This window comes from Thamnophis sirtalis, unplaced genomic scaffold (assembly GCF_051295495.1).
Source record: "Thamnophis sirtalis isolate CommonGarterSnake01/CBP01778 unplaced genomic scaffold, rThaSir2_p1.2 scaffold_10, whole genome shotgun sequence".
In the NCBI taxonomy this organism is placed as follows: Eukaryota; Metazoa; Chordata; class Lepidosauria; order Squamata; family Natricidae; genus Thamnophis; species Thamnophis sirtalis.
Window position 1 is genome coordinate 24,936,876 of NW_028261390.1, and position 12,716 is coordinate 24,949,591.

At 40.2% G+C, this 12,716-nt stretch overlaps 1 protein-coding gene across 1 annotated transcript in view; it reads left to right on the forward strand.

Moving 5' to 3' along the window:
- The window catches only part of UGT8 (UDP glycosyltransferase 8), a 55,596-nt gene that overhangs the window by 822 nt on the left and 42,058 nt on the right, over positions 1-12,716 (forward strand). The window lies entirely within an intron of this gene.

Below are 12,716 nucleotides of genomic sequence, written 5' to 3' on the forward strand. Positions count from 1 at the left end.
CAAAAAAAAGAGGGAGGGAGGGTGGAGTTACGCGCGCACCGGGGCGAGGAGGGCCGGCTAGGGAAGGCAGCTCGCCAGAAACTTGACTTTGTGGGTACATGAATCCCGCGGCGGTGGAAATTGGCTGAAAAGGTGTGGGGAGTAACGAATGGGGGATGTGCGGCCGGGAGAGGAGCGAAGGATGCCGAAGGTTCCGATGGGGTGGTGGGATAGAGTTTAATATGGAGGGGGCGCATATCCTCTTCTCGGTGCGGGTTGCGCGAGCGCATCTGCCCCCTCCTAAATAAATCGCAGCTGGCGAGTCACCTGGACCTCTGACGGCCTCGCCTCGCCGCAGCCTGTTTCTGACCTCGGCCGTTTGGAGGGTAGAGCCAGATGTGCTCTGAATTGAGCCTTGGGGAGCGGCCTTTCCTTCCTCTTTCCCGGAGCTGCGTCCCCAATTACCTGCCTTTGCCGAGTCCAAGCGCCCCGTCCTTTCGCGGCCGGGCCTCGCTGCCTATAGGGGGCAGTCTCGTTTCCTTCGGGGGTGGAAGGCTGCAGCCGAGCGCGGAGAGAGGACTGGGGGCCGACAACCTCAGGGGGTGAGAGGCTTCTTGTGAGGGAAAAACTGTAGGGGGAGTAGGAATGCGGAGCTAGCTGGAGGATGGAGAACATCCTGTTCTGGCCTTGGGTGCTGAGGCGAAACTTCACTCCTTCGGTGGCAGGGGAAAAATGGATGAGATGCTGGAGGGCAAGGTTATTCAGGGTAAATAGTATAATAACACACCGGCCCCATCCCTGAAACGGGGCTTCAGAAAAAGGATACAGTATTGTTGTGTTTTGGCGCTAAAAAGCGCAAGTTGGTGGTTATTTTAGGAAGAAATGAAACCCCATCTTTGAACTTCAAGGAAGCAGGACCGGAAAAATAGGTGATTCCTGATAAGTCTGGCCATGCTAAACCAAGGTCGCTAAAGGAAAAAGAAGAAAAATGAGAAAAGTTGTCTGGCTGGGTAACAGTGGGTCAGATGGGGAGCTGAAAGAAAATTAGTTTTAAGCGGGGAGCACCCAAAGTTTTTTTTTAATCCAGGCAAAAAGTTAAATCCGAAAATCCTGGGTGAAATTTACCAGCCTTTCACAGATCATTGAAAGGTATTGGTTTTCCCTCTGGAACTGCAGAAAAGGGAGCAGAATATGAAAGATATTATGGCCAGAAGATTAAATATAATTAAAGTGAAAAATGAGGGCTATATTTGGTGCTTATTAATGCAAGATTTGGTTCCGGTCCTTGGACAAAATGATAATGGAAGGACATATATTTGTGCACATACTGAAATGGATCAGGCGGTATAACCAAGGCCTTGTGACTTTAGGAAGATGAAATGTCAGGTGCAATTTGACTTTGCTGACATTCTTCAGCTATGCTACTGCAGTAATCAACTCCTTACTATCTGTTTCTTCTTATTGCTATTGAGTCTTAACATCATTTGTACTTCTCAGAATACTTGGCATGTAAGGTATTTATTATTTTCCTATTAGATTTTCAGGCTAAGATAACCAATGATAACTCTGCCTTGCCTTTTTATCAAAAATTTTAAACTACGGTAATTGTGTGGAGAGAGATTAGTGACACTATGATTCTAACATTAAAAGTGAAATGTGAACGCCTAGTACATGTTAATTGCTAAATAATGTTTCGTGTAGAATAAATCAATTAACAAAACAGATATAATGAATTGTATGTATATGGCCTGCTTAGGCAAGCATTCAGACATGTTAAAATATTTTCATGCCACAAAATTGTCCTTTCAAATTAAGTTAAAGAGGATGGAATGATTCATGAGCACATGTGAAATATTGAGAACATGATATGGAGATGTTTATAAAGGGCAGCCATGGGAAATGTTACCAATTTACAAAATAATAATTTACCAGAATACAAATATTGTTAGTCCTCCCCCCCCCCCACCCTCAAATGTCCCATTTGGATTCTCTCAATTACCCAGCTTACCCTTTTTTTACATCCCAGGCACTTTTCCAAAAAAATCCTCACAAAACTACTGCAGTTACTTAATATTGTTTTCTAAGAATGTCTTATTAATTAAATTTATATGTTGTCCATCTCTCAGTCACTTGTTCTTTAGCCCTTTTGCCTTATGTCATCACATTATGCACATCAAATTCTGTTTCGCAACAGTGCCTAGAAAGAAATAGATCCTCACTATGACTAGTATTACCAATTGAACCTTAGCCTGTATACATTCATTTGCAATTGTTTTGTATGTGAATTATGTTTATTTCCAAAGGATAAAGGTATAGTTTTTTTTACTTTCCATTTTCATAAATGGTTTAGGCTAAAAAAAACCTGCATGCTGAACTTAATACAGTACATACAGTCTCTTTGCTCATAATTCTGAAATATTAAAACATTATAGAGCTTGGTTGACTGAAGCAAGGTAGTGTGCAGAAAGAGAGGAACATAGTGTATGTACATTGCCATGACATATAGGATTAAAGCTGCTATGCAGTGGAGGAGGAACATAGTGCACTATCATGGTCTTGTTAGGCTAAGAAAAATGTCATGGGATAACCCTTAGTAGGGGTATATAGTTGCCCCTACCTGGGATCCTGTAGCCAAATTTTGGGCACCTGGCTTCAAGCTGGTTAGTACTGATTTGGTAGTGGACAGATGGGCAATTTGGATTATATCACTGAGAACCTATTGAGAGAAAGCAGTGAGGTTTTCTTAGGAATCTACCCAGCCAGATTTCAGCCCGTAGTAACTTCATTGTCAAGGCTGGGATAGTGTTGATCTACTGTGATGTGTTATCTGCAGCAAGGATTGCTATTCCAAATGTGAGTGGATATGAATATGTATCCAGTTAGATAGTAGGACAAGCAAGGTATCCTTTTGGTGGACCACTTGCTGTGCCCTTCCTTAGGATCCCTTCCTATGTGACTAGACCTGGTTGCTAGACTGTAGGTAGAGATTTCCCCCTTGCCAGGGAAACTTCAGTCTCCTGGTGGAAGGGACTGAGTCTTGTAGTGCTAGGAATTTCATTGGCCTCTACGACAACCGAGAGTCGATCCTAGGTTATATTGGCTCCGATGCATGTAGACATCACGTATTAAACTTAGGTTTTATATCTGATTACAATTGTGTAATCTGGTTATGGATGTTACTATTATCTGCCCTTTGCCATGAACAAATCACTTACTAATCCAGATGCCACTTATTTCTTCTGCAGGACCTGACCCATTTAAATGCCTTCTTCCTCTGGTCAATCCTCTTGTTTACTGAGAACTTCCATGAGATAAGGGGGCAAAAATAATGTCCAGTGAATAGGTAGAAAATAAGGTACACTAAATTTTACTGAACAGGGTTGTATGTCCCAGTGTCGCCCTGGCCTACCCCAGCTACGCTCATCCAGTCGGCCACGACAACCAGGCCACGCCTACCCCAGCCCCCCAAAGGCAAACAAAATCCCACAATGGGATCGAATTTGACACCCCTGCTCTATGGCATACCTGTTTCTACTTTGTTACTGCTTTGGCTGGTTATCATCTGGTAGCCTTTTGGGGGTGGTTAATTCCCTTTTGGAAAGGAGCTACCATGTGTCCTCTGTGACTAGTTTGCTCAATGTTTTGCTTTAATTTTTATTGTATTTGAGATCTATTGGGGCATTTTGCCAGGTTACTTGCATTTCATTTTGGCCTATTACCTCTGAGAAAGTTAATAGGGTACTCTCTAAAATGTCCTTGGATCCTTGTTCTTCTTGGCTTCTTCAGAAAGCTAGGAAGAGGAGGTGAGCAGGTTGTTCCCTGGATCTTAGAGGCTGTGAAAGCCTCACTGCAGCATGGGTTGATGCCTGCATTCCTTAAAGAGGTGTTGGATTGCCTCTTTAATGGGCCATGTGTAGATTTGCAAATATTAGATAAGTGTCTAATATCTACCTTTCTCTTCTTAGCAAAGATTATAGAAATAATGGTTTGCTATTATCCCAACCCTCATCTGTCAGGATTCAGAACTAGGTATGAGACAAAGATGGTATCAGTTGATTGATGATATATGTCATGACCATTACAGAACTAGTGTGTGCCTGTCCTGATCTCTTTGGATACACTAAACATGGGATTTTTCTGCATTGAATGAGGATTTGGGAAGTTGTTTTATAGGGTTCTGCTCCTTCCTCAGTAGCTGGTTCACGTCAGTGGTGGTATGGTGTAGGATTTGGCCCAGTGGTTGCTCTAATTATTGGATGCAGCAGGATCTTTCTCACATTCTTCCCAGTTATTGAACATTCACATGAAGCCTCTATGGGAGCTCAATTGGCAATATGAGATTTATATCATAATTATGACCTGTTATATGTTGGAAATGTTATTAAAGTTTTTTTTCAATGTCTGGAGACTATGAGGGTCTGGATGGGAGATAACAGCTTAATTGTACCCCGCAAGGTGGAGCTATTTTTTGTACATGAATTCCTTTATGTTCTCTGTTTTGTCTGGATGAGGGTTGTACTGCCATAAAAGCATATCTGTGATGTAGGGATTTTCTTGGACTCCAGACTTCATCAGGAGGTGGAAGCCATGGCTGGGGGTGAGGGTTTTGCACAGTTTTTGCTGGTATGGTAGTATCTGATTACTTGATGGGGAACCTTGGCACACATGCCAGAGGTGGTATACAGAGCTCTCTCTGCTGGCACGCATGCTGTTGCCCCAGGTCAGATCTCTGTGGCGTTTCTTTCATGAGCTTCTGTTTCCCTGCAAATGACGAAACAAAAGCTCACGAAAGAAAAAGATCTCAGCTCTTGCCGCGCTGCCAGTGCTGGGATGCCCCGCCTCCCACCAGCCAGCTGGTCTTTGGGTCTCTGTTGCGCATGCGTGCATGTCCATGCATACGTGCGTTCACCTTTCAGTTTGGGCATGCACATGTGCACAGTTTGGATAGATAAAAGGTTCACCATCACTGACTTATTCCATGTCTATCTGATTGGAGTTCTGAATCATACTCTGTATGAACCTGCCTTTAAAGGCTTCCTGGAAGTTTTAATTGGTGAAAAATGTTTACTCTGGGCACATATTATGCCTGTCTTGTGGCCTCTGTACTGACTTTCTGTCAGCATCTAGGTACAATTAAAGTGCTAGTTTTAACCTATAAAGCCTTTGATGGCTGGATCCTGGATTATCTGTAGAACCACATTTTCCCACAAGAATTGTCGTACGATTTTGATCATGCCAAGAAAAGCAGTTAGTTAACTTTCATTTCTGGGAGATTCAGGGGGGCGTGGCTGCCGGCCTTACTGCCTGTTCGCTTTGCATGCATTAATGCTGATTCACTTGCACGCACGCGTGCCCACCATGCATTGTTGCACATGTGCAGTTGCCTGTAAATTGTTCTCAGCATGTGCAGAACATTATAAAATGCCTTAAAAACATGCTGGCAACAGTATGGGTGACCGGGGAACCAGTTTAGGGACTGGGCCAGTCTGTCATCCCTACAAGTTCAGCGACCCAGTCACAATTTCCACTATTGGTTCATTCGAACTGGTGCGAACCAGTAGCAACCCACCTCTGGGGAGATTAGGCTAAAGTCCAGAAGTGTGGTTTTCTTTTCTTTTTTTTTCTTTTTAGAATTTTTTTATTACATATTTTTTTATTATTTTATGAATAACTCAAGGAGACAATCACACCTAATAGTCCTTCCTCCTCCTATTTTCTCCTTAACAAGAAGCCTGTGAGGTGAGTTGGGTTGAAAATGAGTGACTGGACAAAGTCATGGAGCCAGGTTTCATGCCTAAAAGAGGACTACATCTCAGGTTTCCTTGTTTGTAGCTTAGTGTTTTACCCAATACACTAAACTGGTTTTTCTTATGAAAGAGCCTGCATTCTGGAATTTAAGGAACTCAGATCAATAATACTATGTTTCCTTTAAAAAAAATGAAAATAGATTTTCTGGAGGCTTTTTAAGTGTTCTTTTTAAGCCTGTTTATAAGGTGTTTGTCTTTGGTATTATTGTGTTTATTTAGTATTGAATGCCATAAGAGTATTTTTATGATTCCGCTGAGTAATTTTTATAATTCTGGTGGCTTATAAATCTGAAAAATAAACAGCTCTCCAGACCCAGTTAAAAAAGAATTGGTATATAGTATCTTGGACAAGATTTATAGATATACATTTGAAGTCACAGCTAAATACACAGCTAAATAAATGTACTTGAGGGTGCATTTTGTACTTCCTGGTGGTTAATACAATTTAAAATCAGTTGGTATTTCTGAAGTGTATATAGTAACGTTAACTATACACCATTTACCTTATATTTTCTACCACACTGAATGTACAATATTTTAATGCTTTACCATTTAGATCTAGAAAAAACTGAAAATGTATATTGAACCAAAATGTATATTGAAGTCAGATTTCTTTCAATCTCACATCCCCAAAATGTTTTTGATATGTAGTTTGCCTTCTTTCTATGTTTTGTGATATATTTTATTTATGTTAATTCTTGGAAGAAAGTTTAGGAACATAAGCATTTTGAGTAATTATAGCTTCAGTTGTACAAATAGTTTCCTTTCCATTTTCATGAATAATTTTGCTCGGCCATCACTAAACATTTGTCTCACATTGTGGACGCTTCCGACACTGTAAGAAAAAGAAAAAGCTCCTTCTCTTTCAAATATACAGAATGTACATCTTGTTCTATTCCTTTACTGTCTGTCAAATAAAGAGGTACATCATTACATATTTGTAAAGAGGTCTACTGTGATCCTACTTTGGATAATATGATGTGTTGTTGTCATCTAAGGACCTCTCTCTTCCATATCTTTGTGAAATTTAATCTTCTACCTTAGCTATGTAATTCACAAAAAGTAGGACTAAATATGGCATAGAATTGGCAAAAGCCCAAGAGAAAAAATGACAGGAAAGGTGATATTGAAATAGGAAAATAAAGCCAGGTTAGTGTGGATATAGGGATGGAAAAGACTTTGAATAAAATGAAAACATTGAATAGCAGTAAAGAGGATATCTGGGAAAGGAATCGTTTTCTGTCTAGGGGATTTGATGTTGTATTGGTTGTACCCCTGAAGCTTGAATATTTCCAAACCAGGGTGGGTTGCTACCGGTTCGCACCGGTTCAGGCAAACCGGTAGTGGTATGTTAGCCTGGGTCGCAGAACCAGCAGTGACCCAGGTTGGCCACGCCCCCATATCTGTTCCCCGGTTGACGCTGCCATTGCCAGCATGTTTTTAGTCCTTTTTTGCAGAACATTAAAAATTTATAGGCAACTACATGCGTGCATGAAGCAAACCGGTAGTAATGCTGGCAGCAATCCACCCCTGTTCAAAACAGCTATCATTAATGAGATTTGGATAAATAGATATATAAAGATATAACCCGTCCATGGTCTTAAAGACAACTATGTCTTTACTTGTTATATTATTACTAACATAATCATAACCTGTTAATAAATCTCTGATTTGTTGCATTCAAATAAAAAAATCCATAATGCCTTGCTGAAAATTATTTCCATTCTTAAATTCCATTATTCTTAAATAGCACTTCTTTCTTACAGTAAAGTCTAGCAATTCCTGTATGCATAACAAAATGGAGCAAAAATTGAACCGAACTAGCCAGTTTATCTTAGGTAAAGGCACCAGGTTAGAAACTAGAAAGCTGTGAGTTCTAGTCCTGTCTTAGCCATGAAAGCCTGCTGGGTGACTTTGGGCCAGTCACTCTCTCAATCCAACACACTTCACAATGTTGTTGATGTGGGAACAACAAGAGAAGAGGAAAATATTACATATGTTCCCCTTGTTTATAATAATAATACAGGCAGGATATAAATAAAATAAAAAAATAAATATGGGAGTATAAAATATGGAGATGGAAAGATGGTTTGAATCTGGTTGTTTCTAAAGTCTATGCAGTTACACAATGGAGTTGGGAAAAATTTGTTCAGATAACAAGAAATCTGAAAACAACAGTAGTACAAATGGTGTCACTAATCACTGAGCATCTCAGAAGATTCAAACAATGCTTATCTTTGTCCCTTATCCAAAACGTTGATATATTCAGAAGCAAAAGTGTCAAAATGTTTATTAATCAGATATACTGGTATAATCTATGTAAAAAAGAAATAATTGATTTATTTGATTTTTAAAAAGTCTTTACTGTATCTAGTTTGATAGGGTTTATCTTTTTAAACTTCTTTTTAAAAATTGCCTTCAAGATTTGCCTCAATTGTTATTTTATGAAAAATTCGCTAGCAGCTTGAAACCTTGCAATGGAATTACACCAACACAAACATTTTTATTTTTTCCAAAGTCCCCCAAATCTGTTCTTATCCAAACTTACGGTTTTTAAAATTGTTAGTTGGAAAAGCTCCTACCAAACTTTTTTTTAAAAAATTCTTTGACTATCATAGTCTCACATAGCTGTCCCCCTACTTTGTCTAATAAACAATATGTTTCTTTGTCAGCATTTGGAAAGGAATAACATAATTGCTTCTATTGTTTACGATCACCCCGGCACCCCATTGTTGTCTCTGCCTTTACATACTAATACAATGGTTTAAAAAAATCTCTTTGGCCCAGAGACGAGAGTAGGGCAAATAAATGCCTGTTTCTGCATTAATGAGACATAGGTTGCTGATTAGAGCAGAGGACAAGACTGATTTTGAACAAGGTCACAGTTTCAGTGTTTGGCATCTCCAAATGAAAAAATCAAAGACTAGAAAGACCTCTGCTGGAGACCTTGGATAATGACCACCAATCCACATGATATGCAATACTGAATCCCTCTAAAGGGGTATTTGGCCAAGGTTTTGTTACAGCAAGATACCCATAAATTTCCTATTTATCTCTAAGAAATACCATACATGCTTATTAGTTAATAAAATATAGCTGTTTAACTATGAAAGATATGGCTTTCAATAGCTACTAATCATTTAATCTGTTTAATTAATTCTAATTTAAAGCCATTGGAATAGGCATTTACTCCAGCTAGCTCTGATTTTGAACTATATATTAAAAACAGTAAGTGCGATAAAATGAAATAAACAGGAGCATGCAGTAAAATGGATGCATTCTAGTATTCTACATCAGTGTCTCTCAATTTTCACAACTTTAAGATGGGTGGACTTCAACCCCAGAATTCCTCTGCCAGCATGAGGTTGAGCAATAATCAATCTGAAATTAAATCAAATATTTCATAAGATTTGGCAAACTTAATGAGAGGGCTGTGTGAACATGGTAATTGCAGCAAGCCCAAAAAGTAATTTCCCTGCATTTGTCTCCAAGGATTGCTCCATTTAAGAGGTATACATCTAATTTGTTAATATACAACAGGAGTGTCAAACTTGATTTCATTGAGGGCTGCATCAAGGTTTTGTTTGACCTTGGGGGACAGCTTGATGTCACTTGTGTTAGGGGCGCCTGTGGTGGCCTGAGTGCTCTGCCAGTGAAAACAGGCTCCTGATTTCCGTTTTCTCCTGGGATGGCCTCCTGCAACCCTCTGCCAGTTAAAACAGAGCTTGGGAGGGCCGCAGAGTTCTTCGCTGTTTCCAGGGTGATCCCGTGGGCTGGATTCTGCCCACAATCCTTGAGTTTGATACCTTTGGTATACAACACCAAACAAAGTCCAGCTTACTTTCATTTTCCACCCTTAGAATGGCACCACTATAATCAGGGGTAGTCAACCTTTTTATACCTACCGCCCACTTTTGTATCTCTGTTAGTAGTAAAATTTTCTAACCGCCCACCGGTTCCACAGTAATGGTGATTTATAAAGTAGGGAAGTAACTTTACTTTATAAAATTTATAAAGCAGAGTTACAGCAAACCCCTACCACCCACCATGAAAGCTGGAATGCCCACTAGTGGACGGTAGGGACCAGGTTGACTACCACTGGCTATAATGGAGGAGGCAAATAATCTTTTTGCAGACCAGCAGTGGCATAATATGTTAAAGATGAGATCATTTGTGCCTAGTCTTGAATTAAAGTTACCTCCTACTACAATCTGGGTTTGAGGATGATTGCTAATCTGCTTAAATCACTAATTTTCTAGTTCCTGTCATATTCCTTTGCTCTGAAATTTTACCTCTAATATAGGTAAGCAAACATTTAACAGCAGAAGAGAACACATTCTTGAATAGAACTAAGTTTATTACAATACAATATGCCTTCAGTTCGATGAAACTGAACTTGACTAACTCTTCTGGTTCCTTCAGTAACCAATCTGGTTTATTTTATTTTTTTCATGATCCTTCTGCAAAGGCTTATTCATGGTTATCTTCACCAGCCTTCTTTTCTCGGGGGTTTATACAATTTCCATCAGAATTTGTATGTCAGATCAGTGGGGAGATGCGGTGGCAGACAAGTCTGATGAATTGTTGCAATGTCAAGCTAAAATGGTGTGCCTCGGTGTGGCCAGATCGAAAGGAAAGAGCTTGAAGGTAGCGTCTGAAAGAATTAAGGAAGTGAGGAAGGGATCAGGGAACATGAAAGGCAGAAAACGGTTTTAGTGCAAGATGAGGAAGAACTCCTCCCCCTCCATATGCGCCCGTGCCTGAGGGGGAAGTGGCTGCTGCAGTTGTGGAAGGAGGAAGGGAGGAAGGCATAGCTGGTGAATAAGGTAAGCCAGAACAGGATGTGTGATATAAGGAGAAAAAGCCCACAAAGTCTCTATTTTAATATATCTGCTGGCTTGACTGTAAAAGCTGTCTGAAAGGACACAAATCCATCTCCATCAAAGACCCTACTGCATTTAGTGAAATTGCACAGTGTTGATCAAATATTAGTTCTTTCATTTATGTTGCCTATAAAAAGCTAAAATCAAAATTTATTGTATAGCTCTAGCATCTAGATCTCTTATCTCTCGTGCTGCAGTTTTCCAGAATAGTAAGGAAACATAATGAGGGGATAGTAATTGCCACCTATAAGCATGAAAAAGACCACTATAATAAAAACAAATGAGAAAAACGGCATAGAAGAGCTCAGATATCTGCTAAAGATATTAAGCAATTTTAAATAGAAGACACAGAGAGACATAACATTACAGGAAGTGAATGGTATCTTGTCTTAATAAATGTGTAGCCCATGATTCAGAAAGTAGAGAATTATTGTCTCCTAAGTGGCTGCAGTTAGAAGTTGGAGAGGGAGAGATTCAAATATTTATCTTGATCCTTTTTTAAAATAAACATTTATTAGCAATTTTAAATGCAGAGTAAAAACTAACAATAACTAATATTTAGAATGAAAAAGGAGGAAAAAAGAAGCACAAAGACAAAAGTGCAGAAATCAAAGAAAAGGAAAAAAGGATTGTTAAAAAGTTTCAATTTTATTTCATAGCAGCTACAAATATGTTAACCTTTTACTCTATGGTTAAGTATTTATATTTTCTGGATAATCTATTTTATTCTAATCTTCAAAACCAAGTAATGTGATTTCATTTTTTTCCTGTTTCCCTTAAAAAGTCCCATAAGGGCTTTCCAATCATCATTAAACTTTGGCAGTTTAATTATAAATTCCCTTCATTGATCCAGATTTGTAGTTAGTGCCCCAAAATTATTTTCTGGCACAGTCATTTTTAATGTATGACCAAACATAGTACTGGATTAAAAGTAAAACAGATGAGTTCTGTGTCTCCCTGATCTGTACATAGTAAGGAAAAAAACCTTTAAAGGAGAAAGTATTTGTATGCCAAAATGATATTCATTACAAAACTTTTGAAGACCGAACAAAGAATACATAAATTACCAGAAAATGCCTCATATGAGCTTTGCTCATTTATAAACATGGTATCATGATCCCACAAGCAAATCGGAACCTCAATCTTACCATTTGCACCCTCGAAAGGCACGGCTTTTCTGTCAACCGGGAGAAAAGTCACCTTACTCCAACCTCCAGAATTCAACATCTGGGCACGGTGATCGACTCCAACATTTGCAAAGTCTTCCTCAGGCAGCAATGAGCGGACAGCATAACCTCCCTTGTACGACGCATCAGAACGTCAAGGTCAGCCTCGTGACTCTTTCCCAGCTTCTGGGAAAGCTGGTCTCATGCATTGCGGTAGTTCCCTGGGCTCGAATACAAGCACAGGAGCTCCAGTGGTTCTTGCTTCCGATTCAATGTCGTAAGGCCAGCAATTCCAAGAGGATTGTGAATGTCCCTCCGAGAGTCATCACATCGCTCAGGTGGTGGCAATCGCCGGCTCTGCAGAGGGGCTCCCTCTTCAAGGATCCAGAGTGCCTGATCATAATGATGGAGCCAGCCTGTATGGCTGGGCTGTCCATTTTCTGACTCACGTGGCACAGGGCAGATGGTCGCCAGCGGAGCTCGCCCACAATATAAATTAGATGGAGCTCAGGATAGCCAGGCTGGCACTTTGCCACTTCCGCCAGCATGTCAAGGGCACACACGTACTAATACTGACGGACAACATTTCCACCAAGACATACATAAACCATCAGGGCGGCACTCGATCGAAGGCCCTGATGTTGGACACAGAGGCTCTCGGGCATTGGGCCAAGTGCCACCTCAGGTCACTAAAGGTGGATCCCATCTCGGGGGAGGAGAACATAACTGCAGACTGGCTGAGCGGATCAATGATCAGCAACTTGGAATGGTGACTTCATCTCTTTTTCACCAACTGTCCAAGAGATTTGACCTTCCGGTAATAGAACTGTTCGCCAGTCCATCAAACACGCAGCTCTCCTGGTTCTTTTCGCGATTCCAGA